Here is an 11843-nt window from a genome sequence, read left to right on the forward strand (position 1 = left end):
CAAATTTTCCTTCTCTATTCTTCTTTATAATAATTTGAGAATTGTGTGCTTGAGGTTTTTTCTTTAATTGAAAAAAATCACACCACATATTCTCATCAAGCTTTTTCCTTCCCTCAGCTCCTTTCAGAACCTCCCCACCTCCCTAACTCCTTGTTCTTCTTTCTCTTTCTTTCTTTAAAACACACATACACACACAAGAAACTCACACAAAAAAAAACTCACAAGAAATACAAAACCAGAAACAAAATATACAAGCAAAAGATAAGAAAAATTGGCCAAACAAAGCAATGAGAGGCAAAAGGCCTACAAAAATCCCATTGAGACTGTTTTGTGTGGGTGTCTACTGCTGGGCTAAGGTGTAGTTAATACACCTAATGAGACTCCACTGGGGAAAACTAGGTTTCCTTTTGCATTCTGACGTCAATTGCAAACAACTTCTTGGCTAGCAATGGAAGCCCATGTCTATTTTTCCCTCCAAGTGATAGGACCTTGTCTGCTGTGAATCTCTGCAGACCCCGTGTGTTGCTGCCATAGTCTCTATGAGCTCATAAGTGCATTCATCCTGTAGTTTCTGGAGGACACATATATGAGTGTCGTACATACGTAATTTCCACCGTTCACTATTCCTCCCATCTCTTCCTGTACTGACCCCTGCCTCTCAGTTTTATGACTTCTTTGATTTAAATATGTAAGGCACGCAAGCAAAGAAGGAGAAAGAGAGTATGTGTATTTCAACTACTTGACTCTTGGCCTTTCCACTGGGAGACAGCTATCATGGTACTGCCTGAACAAGAGCCTGGGAGCCACTATAATAAATGGAAATGTGAATGTGTGTGTGTGTGTGTGTGTGTGTGTGTGTGTGTGTATCTGTGTCTCTGTGTGTGTATATATGTGTGTCCCATCAGTTCCCCTTCTTTAGAAAACCCTGACTAATACAGGGTGCTACCGAGATAAGAAGGCAGATCATGTAGGCCTCTGTACACCATTGCAAAATCACAGGTATTGCTCTAAGTTCAAAGACAGTAATTTAAGATGGGTGTCTCTTAAATAACAAACGCAAATGATGGGATGTACCACATTTTGGTGGTTTTTACAATGTGGAAACTGAACCAGAGAGAGGTAGTGGGGATCACAAGTAGAGAAAAAAAAAAAAAAACAACGGGTGTGGGCTAAGACTAGGATAGCAAAGATGGAGACAAAAATGGTTGAGCACATTTTTTTTAAAGTGTACGAGACGAGACATAGCATGCGGAGAAGACAAGAGCGAAGTGCCCCAGCCCCCTCAGTCCATACAGCAGACACCTGAAGCACTAAGGCCATCCCTAACCAGAGCATCTGACGCAGAGTCCATGCCTGGGCACTCATGCCCTCATTAGGAGATGAGTCACCCAGACCTGCCTCACAGAGTCGTGATGATGAAAATTTCCGCATCCAGAACATGCCAGCCCATTTGCTGTTCACTTTATCGTCAAAAGACCAAGAAATGAAATTCAAAACCACAAAGTTGACCGAATGTTCTGGAAGGTGCTTTAGGGTGACTGAAATTATAGAGCTAGTGGTCACAGGGCACCATGGTAACTACACAATTGCAAGGGTACCCCTGGTGCTTGCAGACTGGACAGCCTTTCCTTCCTAGACTCGATTAAATGCAAATACTGACGGTCTGCAAGTGCAGAAGGAAACCACCATTATCATAGGACCCATAATTTAGTCAGCCATGTGTGCAGCCCCTCAACCTAGATTCTTTGAACAAACAGGTAACGCTCATGCTGCTGTATGTTGGGCTCACCATCGAACGGGATAGGCAAAGCAGGTATGGCCCTTGGGATATCCTGTGGGACTACATAAAATTATTATTAATCCTGTGTTAGGCTCACTCTAATTTTTAAAGCAGAAGAAAATATGTAAAAATAGCAAAAGTAAAAAAGAATATAGAAAAATAGCAAAGTCAACACTAACTAAACATGGAGGCCCTTGAAAGAGCTAGAGAGTCTTTTAACAAAGAAAGGGGGTGAATTTCTAACCTTAAAATAAATAATCTCTCCACATCCTATGGTTACTAATTTGTATTTAAAATCTCACCACTTCTATATATCCAGCTACAATGGCCTTGTGCATGCTGGCATAGTAAAGCCCAATACTCAAAGGTGTTTTTATGCCGTAAAGCATCTTACCACATTATTAGAGTAAATTAGTTAGCCAAAGAATGAGAGATTAATCCAGTAAAGGTCACATCACACTGATTACAAGAAGCCAATAAAATAGAATTATTTCCTTTAATGGTTGAATGTCACCGAGGGACAATAGACAGTTATACATTTCTCTCCGTAACAGAGTAGGCTATTTATTTATTTATTTATTTTCAAATTCTATTGCACAAAGTGCCTCTGTTGTTTGTGTGTTATGAAATCTGGAATGGCATAGTGTTTGGTGGACAGAAGCAAATATATGAACTTCCAATCCATCGATCAAGCTTGAGTCTTGCTGCTTCCTGCTCACTGACCCAGTCTAGTATATAGTTGGATAACCATGCCTGTAATCAGAAACCAAAGATGATTGTAGTTTCTTCAGTGTCTTTGAAACAGTTCACTCATGGTATCATTAAAATGTATTTCAGGACAGGCTCAGGTCTGAGCATCGGGCACTTTTTGTTATAATCCCACACGATGGCCTTTGAAAATACATACTGGTATGACCTCATGTTGAAGATCTGACAACATCTGCAGACACAGATAATAAGAAGTGGAGGCAAGAGCTGAACCCAAGATATTCAGCCTTGAGGTACCAGTCTTCTGACCTGCTTCATCATCCTACCTCTCTGGATTGTATAAGATCATCTCCCTGCACAGGTCTGTGTACTGACACACTGCATTTGCCTCTCTAGGATAAAACAAAAGTAAAAAGATAAGTCTGGCAGTAGTGGTATATGCCTTTAATCCTAGCACTTGGGAGGCAGAGGCAGGGGAGCCTCTATGAATTCGAGGCCAGCCTGGCCTACAGAACAAGTTGCAGGACATTCAGAGCTACACAAAGAAACCCTGTATCAAAAAAAAAATAGACAAATAAAAAGAAAGAAATAAAAAAGATGCCATCAAAAGTCCTTGAAGAATAAGAGAAATGCGTAATTGTGAATTCAGCACATTATGATATCCTGTGAATGCAAATGAATAGGAGAACCGTGAGAGATACTCCCAAGTCAGCAAAAACTGACCACAACAGTCCCAGGATGACAGAGAACATTTCCTGTGGTGATATTGGTTATGACATCAGACCGCCTGAGCTCAACTTCAGAATCCACAGCACTGCCTGCCTAAATCCAAAAGGTGTTTAGTCCATCATTGCCTTGGTTTCTCCATCTGCTATAGGGACACAGTGTCTACTGTTTCCTTGCAAGTATTTATCTATCTAACTCACACACAAAAGTTAAAGTGCCAGCATGCAGAAAGCCAGTGAGGGTGTGTTAGCTCTGACACTTGGGAGAAGTATAGGAGGCAAGTAGAAGAGGAGAAGGGAGGAGAAGGCAACGACCATAAGCCTGTGGGCAATGGGGAGGCCCCTGGCTGTCACTAACTCTGTAGCTTGGTCCCAGTAGAGCTGGTGGCAATGCCTCATTGTCTTTCTTGGTTGCCTTAGTACTTTACTCCTTGTAATGATCCTGAAGCTATAAAAAGTATATAAAGGGCCAGGTTTGCTAAGTAGGCATCTTCTCAGCTTAACTTCAGCATCTCCATTTCTCCTAGTTTATAATACAAATATCACATTGCGTTAGATGCTTACAATAACTCTTTTAGGTCATTCATTGTACTGATAGCTTTGGGGGACACAGGCAGGTGAATGAGTAGTAGTAAGCCATACAGAAAAGGAACAAAACCAAATTAAACCTCTCTTGCCCCTATTGATCCCTCACAGTCTTACATACGGCTTATAAGTGGTGTTAGGGATGTGAATGTGGTTTTTCCAATACACAGGTAGGTTGGAAATAGATAAAGATGCATGGAGGTATCACACTGCTGGGAGGTCTTGCTGACAACCATCACTGTAAGGTATCTCCTCCAACCTTAGAGAGGACTACACACAAAACAAAGCATTGTGCCTTCAGTACACACTGAGATAAACCATGGAACATTCTGATGTAGCATTAGAGGCTGGAAGATAACATCCAAGAAGCAACTACTTGCCATGGAGCTGAGGAAGGGGTCTGTCATCCTTCAGACATTGCCCTGAAGGATGGCTAGGATCTGAATATGCAAAGAGGAAGCGAAGAGCATATGCTGTTTGTGAAGTCTTGACAGCACCTCCTAACTAACGATGCCTATCATTTATCTTGAAGACAGATCGCTGTCAAGAACAAGGACTATTAGCAGTTAGCAACCCACATAGCAGGTACACACTAGCACTGCCCAGACAAAGCAGGAGCCATAGGTTTCAGGACCCAGCTGCTGCCAATGAAAGAGGCCTTCCCTTTAGCCATTAGCAAAACTAACACTGCCATGAGATAAGGAGCAGTAATATGTGCCCAGCATTGGAAGGGACTCAGTGTCCACAAGGGAGGAGAGTACCAGACACAAGAGCCAGTCTCTGTCCATACCAAGCGATGATGTTGAGCAGCTCGCCTACCCCTGGTGACATCCTCTCTCCTCCAGAGAGCATGGGTAAGAATGCATGATCTTCAAAATCATCTGTAACTCTGGTGCTTAAAAATGCTATTTTTTTGTTATTGGAGTCACAGCAGCTGGAGACATGACCCGTGATTAAGAAGGCTTATGGTTTTTGCAAATGGGTCAGCATTTGGTTCCAGCTCAGTCACCTGTCACTTCAACCCTGAGGGACCCAATACCATCCACTGGCTTCCACAAGTGCCAGCATTCATGTAAACACACACACACACACACACACACACACACACACACATACTGTAAGAGTCAATATTTTACTTTTACCAATGCTTGAATAAAGGAGGGAGTATAAATGGGGTGGGATGCAGAAAGCACATAGCATGGCCTTCCAATCAAGAATGTGCCCAGAAGGAACAGAGGAGACACATTGGAGCAGGTGCTGCCCCACTTGGTGCTCACAATCTGCATGCTAAACTCTGCTGTGTCGGTGTACTCACAGATTGACTGACATTACTGGGTGACACAAATCATTTAAGTGCTGGAAAAACTGCCTATGAGCCAACACAATTTCTGCATTATAATAACATGATTCTTCTATTTACTGACTATGAGCTAATTTGCATTAGGGAAACATGAAGAGGAACAGAAAACTCTATCTGCATGGTCCCATTTATCTCAGCATATTAGCGCTGAGTTCATGCATCCAGTCGCTCATTCATTTGCCCGCTCCACCTCCGCCATGCACCTTCCATGTGCAAAACGCTGGGTTAAGCCTCAGGGGAGGCAGAAACACAAATGTAAATGACAATAAATTGTTATTTGTTCCAGAGCTTGATCGTCCTTTTTTAGCAATGAGTTCTCAGGTCAGAATGTGTACCAATCAGACAGACTGAGACCCTTTCGAGTTGGACACCAGTTGTTCTCAGGACTCTGCCTGCCACACATGTAATATTCTGAAGTGGACTGAGGTACCTTTTCCCCTTTTCTTGTTAAAGTCGTTCTCTCGGAAACTGATTTGTTTTGAGCTGTTTTCCATTCACGTCACGATCCAATCAAACCTCAGAATATAGGAAAGATCAGAGCAGTGCAGCCTAGCCATCTACAGTAATTCGTAGAATATATGAGGCATTAAAATTTTCATTCCTCATTCTTATAAGAAAGGCTATAAAGGTAACCGAAAATGATGCAGAATATGAATTCATTCCTGAGACAATGATTGTAGCAAGAATAGAGAAAGACATAAACCAACAAACCATTTTTTTTTGCCCTACTGTTAAACGTTTTTTTCAAAAACAGTTCATGCCCGTGTCGCGTTCACACTTTCACTTTTATCCTTGATCTCGTTGGCTTTCTCTTATCTAGATGGCACACGAAAAAGAAACCAGAAAACATTTCAAGTATTGGCTCACTGCATTTTTATCCAACGCAATCTTTAAAATATTCCTGGAAGCTCAGAAGGAAATGTCTATGGTTGTGTGGAGCAAATGTAGAAACAATGGATGGGGTAATGAATACCGGGGCCAGTGTGCAGAAGGGGTGAAAAGCTCGTCCACAACCTTCCACATTGCAAGATTAAATCTCTGACGTTTACTTCTTTCTGCATTTTCATATTTGAATCGATGGTTTTTGTGTATGTGTTCACTGGTTTTAGTTGTTTGGGTCAGGTATGTGTGTGGGTGTGCCTCAGGGCTCATGTGAAAGTCAGGTATGTGTGTGGGTGTGCCTCAGTGCTCATGTGAAGGTCAGGTATGTGTGTGGGTGTGCCTCAGTGCTCATGTGAAGGTCAGGTATGTGTGTGGGTGTGCCTCAGTGCTCATGTGAAGGTCAGAGGAGATCTTCTTGCTCCCCCTGCTCACTGGCCCTCAGTCTTCTGGAACATTCTATGCTTTCGTCTCCCATCCTACCACTGGGGCATGAAGGGAATACAGATGCTCGCTCCACTGCAGCTGGCTGTGTGGTGAACACTTCTGCACACTGAGTGATCCCCAGGCCTCAAACATGATTTTTATTTCATCTGTTTTTATTGTTTAACAAAGTAAATCAGTAAATGATGATAGTAAATAATGATTCATACAGAGGAAAAAACTATTTTCTCTACTTTCAAAATATAAGTCAAAAGACAATGAGATGCAATGTTATAGGAACGCACACACATGCAGAATTACATACCTGAACTGGTCATAGGAGGCAATGTGATCGGGAAACTCAAGTACTAAAGTTCTCAAGGATCCTTTTGCTTTATTTTCCTAGCCTATCTTTATCCTGGACAGAGAACTTGGCGAAAACATTCATGGCTTTGTCACATTGACACCTTATATTTTAAAGAAGAAAAAAAAACTATTTTCAAGTTTTGAATCAGAGTGAAATTGGTTAAAGACGGAAAGAGGGACTAGAGTATTGACAACCTCTAAGGAGCCTGTGACACATGCATGTCTCCACCAGAGTGACAGCCATGTTCCCAGGGTGGACATACAGCAGCACACTTACGGTATAACCATGTCTCCTCAAGACCTCAAGCTACACTTACAGACCTTAGGAGCTCAGTCTCCGGTGGTCTACCTTCCACTGTTTTCTACCTGCAAAGTCAATGGCTACTGTGATTCCTGATGTATCTTTGTTTAACCTCCCCTCAACCTCTGAGCAAATCGGTGAATTTCAACCCATTATTTTGCATCTGTAAGCTACAGTTTCTTCCATTGGAAAAGAGAATAATAAACCTATCAACATTTAATCTTGGGAATAAATACAGATAAACACACATAAAATAGTATCTACAAATGGACCCAAGCTCTGAAATGAGGTGAGGTTCCCATACCAGCTGCATCAATGACCACTTAAGAGACTTGACCAGTAGTCACTGCAGCTCTTGGTGTGTTGATTGCAAATGGTAAATAATTAAAACACCCACCTCTCGGGTTAGTTTTAAGTACCCATTGTTTGTGCAATGCTTTGAAGGATATTTGGTATGTAATGAAGGTTTTATCTCATTTGATTCAAAATTTGAAAATGCTGATACTCAGCTCGTATGTAAAATGGGTAACACTAAACTGTAAAGACCACATATGAGAAACTAAAGAAAACATACACAAGAAAATGTAAACCTCCCACTTTGAAGCATTTCTGTTACTGTTGGAGATCATAGAGATGGGAAAAAATAGGGCTTCAGAAATTGACTTGGTCCATTAGAAAAATGGGGAATTTGAGAAACACTGGACTGAAGAAGACAGGAAATCTAATAATAAAGGGACTGTTGTGAATCAAGCACTCCAAGATAAATTTAGATCACAAACATTCACCGAAGAATGATTCTGCTCTCTATATACCAGTGCTGTGACGCAGCCAGGAGCTGGCAACCGTGCCTGGCACAGTGTATGGGGGGCAGCTGCAGAGCCGTGTCCAGCAAGGAAGAATAGATTAGCGCTGATGTTCTTTAGAGCTGTCAATACACCACAGCCAACCTTCCCTCACTGTCTCTATTGTTTGTGATCTTTTTAGCAGAACATCAAGCAGCACCCAGTGCCGAGCTCTCCCCTACCCCTCTGCTGTTTGCATCCCATAGGCATAGATGATAAGTGTCTATCCAATGTCTGGAGGACATGAAGAGACTATTTAGAGCAAATGGTCATGATTGCTAATTGGGAGTCTCACCTCCTACTGACTATCTTAAAGAATTCAAGGTGTTCAAATATTTAGATATTCAAAATAAAGTTATTTGGAAACCAAAACCAACACCCCAAAGCAGGTGAGCTTTTACTTGACTTTATATTAAACAGATTTCCTAAAAAAAAATCCAATAGCCCTTTGTCAAACTTAAGAAGTGAACACAGCATGAGCAACAAGACTTCAACTTCAGGCGAACAATAAAATGGCTTTATTTTTACTATATTATTATTATTATTATTATTATTATTATCATTATTATATCCCAAATGCTTAACACATATTTATGCTAAAAAACCTGTTTGTTATTTACATAAAATTTAAATTCAATTGGAGAGAGCCTTACCTGGTAACCTTCCAAACACCACAAGATCCATATAAGGACCATAACCAGTTTCTACTAGACCTAGATGGCAAGTCCAATATAGTTGTAAGTACTGGAGAGAGGCAGGTTCTTTTTTGCTTGCACTGCACGCATTTGCATGCTATGTCACATGTGTGGGATTCAGAGGACAACTCTAGAATGTCTGCTCTCGCCTTCTACTGTGGGATCCAGGAATCAAGCTCAGGTCACTAAGCTTTGCATGGCAAGTGCACTTACTAGCCACACAATCTTGCCAGCCCATAATTGTACGTTTTCAAGAGGTAAAATAAAATTATGGAATTGGTAGGACCTATAAAATTTGGATCTAACTCTGAAAATAGTAGCAAACAAAAAATTCTATTGCAACAATACTGGTGAAGTATTTAAATTTTAGTTCAGAAGACAGTGAATGAATAAGGCCCAGAAATAAAGCAATGGTAATGTACATGAAGGATGAAACCAAGGGGAGGGATCATTAGCCAGAAAGGAGCTAGCAAATACCAGCAAGAAAGAGGACTGGCTCTACTGAGAGCAGGCGCCATGACACTGGAAGAGGACATTTCAGTAGGATCTGATGAGGATGAGGCAGAGGCCCCGGGGAGCTGAACAACAGGGAACTGCTGGGAGAAAATGAACAGGCCTGACTATGGCTGCCTGCAAGAGCAAAGAGATCAGAGCGGCAGGAGTTCAGATGTAGTGAAGACTGGCCGGGGCAAAATGTTGAGGCCTCCCAGCCTTCTAAATGTGCTGGGCTTTGTCCCACGTGAGACAATTTGAGGTTTGTAAACAAGGAAATACAATGAGTTGGTGTGCTCAAAGTGCCACAGAGATGAGGGAAGAAATCAGCTAAGGCTAATTTATTTATTCAGAAGACACAGGGTTTCCCCAGAATGGAAAGCATCCAGACAAATAATAAAATAGATGAGAAAGCTACAGAATATAAAATATGACAAGATAAGGAAAATGGCAACACTAAGATTTTTGGTGTGAAGAACAGAAAAGATTGAGCTGTCAACAGAAGAAAGACTTTTAACAAGAAAGGCAAAGCATTTCAAGGTGTCTCTTAGACATCCCATGAGAAATACCAAGCGAGGAGTTGCCTACACGAGCTTGGAACACAGAGGAAAGACAAGGCCAGACACAGAAACTTGTAATTTGGTGCAGGACAATGCTATGCAACTACAGTAGACCACACAGGGAGTAAATGTTGAAAAACGGAGTACAGGGCAGGAGAAGCCTAAGAAATTCAAAAACTAATGCAAGATCCACAAGGAAGCTGGAGAAGGAACCACAGGAACATGGGAGGAAATGTTGGAGAGAGAATACCTCATCCCACAAGCCTGGTGAAGAAATGTCTTCAAGCGGGCAGCACTAACATGGTGAGATGACAGTGACTCTCAGGACGATGGACTCTGCTGTTAGATGAAGCTACTCAGAGGTTTTATGACAGTGGAGTTTGTGGAGCTGAGGGACCAAGGGCGTGATGGAGTTGATGTCAAAAGGGAACTAAAGAAGTGAAAATGAATATAGACAGCTCACGAGTCTCCACTTAGGAGAAATGGGACTCAGGGCTCTAAGTAGAATAGAAAACAAGGCGAGGAGGCTCTTTTTCTTCTTCTTTTCATAAATGGCATGCCAAAATATTTATATATTAATGGGATGGTCCACTTGAGGCAGAGAAATAAGAACTTGTGATAAAAGAGAAGAAAGAAATACTTGTTTTTATCAGCTTAAAATATAATTGTGACCATTCTTTTAACTACCATTTCTTCAGTATGTGCTCACTATATAGCAGAGTAGAATGTAAGCTGCCAATGAAAGCAATTATTTCTTTAGCACAGCTCTAAGAGATAGAAGATGTTGCCAGCCTCCATTTGATAAAGAATTTAGATCATATTCCTGAAGTTAAACAAGCAGCAGAGGAAAACTTTACATGGGTTTGTCTGAGTCAGACTGGGGAACTTTCAGTCCTTCCTGTCTTTGCTCCTGCATGAACACAATAAACAGCTCTAAATATTTAATAGATGCCTTCTGAATATGCACTGTGTCAATGAGTAAGCGGGGAATGAGAAGCTTCTCAATTTCCATCTGGGGATTACATCCCAGCAAGGCCATCGGAAGTTGAAAATAGAGTAATGCCAAGATGCATTACTACAGCTAGCATGCCGAGCACCCTAGCTTAGTTGCATAGCACTCCGTGGGTACCTGGTTGTTTTGGGTGCCTCAAAGAAGCATGCCTGGCCACTAACTCTACCAGACATCACAGGACAGTATCATGCTAAGGAAAAATCAAAATTTAAAAGTTGAAGTACAGTTTCTGCTGGATATCTATCAGTTTGCACCATCATAAAGCTAAGAAATCATAAGTCAAATCACGATAAGTTGGGCACCATCTATAAATACATATAAGCATGTATACTTGTACATACTATAATACACAGACAGCATTGGAATGGACATGCTGAGATAACTAGGAAGTATAAAGATTCAGAGTTCTTTTACTAGACAAGGAGTTCCTAGCCTGTGTCTTCCAAAAGAAAGAAGGAAAAAGGGTCAAGGAGAAAGAGAGGGGGGAGGGGGAGAGGGAGAGAGAGAGAGAGAGAGAGAGAGAGAGAGAGAGAGAGAGAGAGAGAACGCAATACATGATGGCAGGCAAAAGCTGTCCCTAAAAGGAACACCAAAACCCAGGTCCCCATTTGTTGTCAACCTCCCCAGTGAGACATGCTTCATTCAACTAGTTAAGACATGTGCCTTGAGGCGAAGACTACCAATTGAAATTACCGGACAAGTAAATAGGGGTAATTTGAAAGCAGTATTGGGGTGACACGGTTTAGACGACATAAACAGAAAGTTATGATAACAAAAAAAATGAGCAAAAAGACAATTTGTCCTCTCGACCAGTGGGAATCTCCCTTCCTCAATAACTGAATGCAGGGGGTTTGTGTTTTGGGGAGTGAACACGCATAGCAAAACCGGGAAACTGGAGAGTGAGGGAGGGGGTTTTCTACTGCAGATGCTAGGGAAAGCACTGTGGATCATTCCTGAAGCAGTATTGTGAAACAGATAGAGCAGAGCCTTTATTGAAAAAAAATCACCCATATTCATATCAGAAAGATATTCCACAGCATGCTCATTTGGAGATTATCTTTCCCCATAAGTAGCATATGCAACCTGCAAGACACCTCTGTACAATATTTCTTACT

The sequence above is a fragment of the Microtus ochrogaster genome, linkage group LG5, assembly GCF_000317375.1.
Source record: "Microtus ochrogaster isolate Prairie Vole_2 linkage group LG5, MicOch1.0, whole genome shotgun sequence".
In the NCBI taxonomy this organism is placed as follows: domain Eukaryota; kingdom Metazoa; phylum Chordata; class Mammalia; order Rodentia; family Cricetidae; genus Microtus; species Microtus ochrogaster.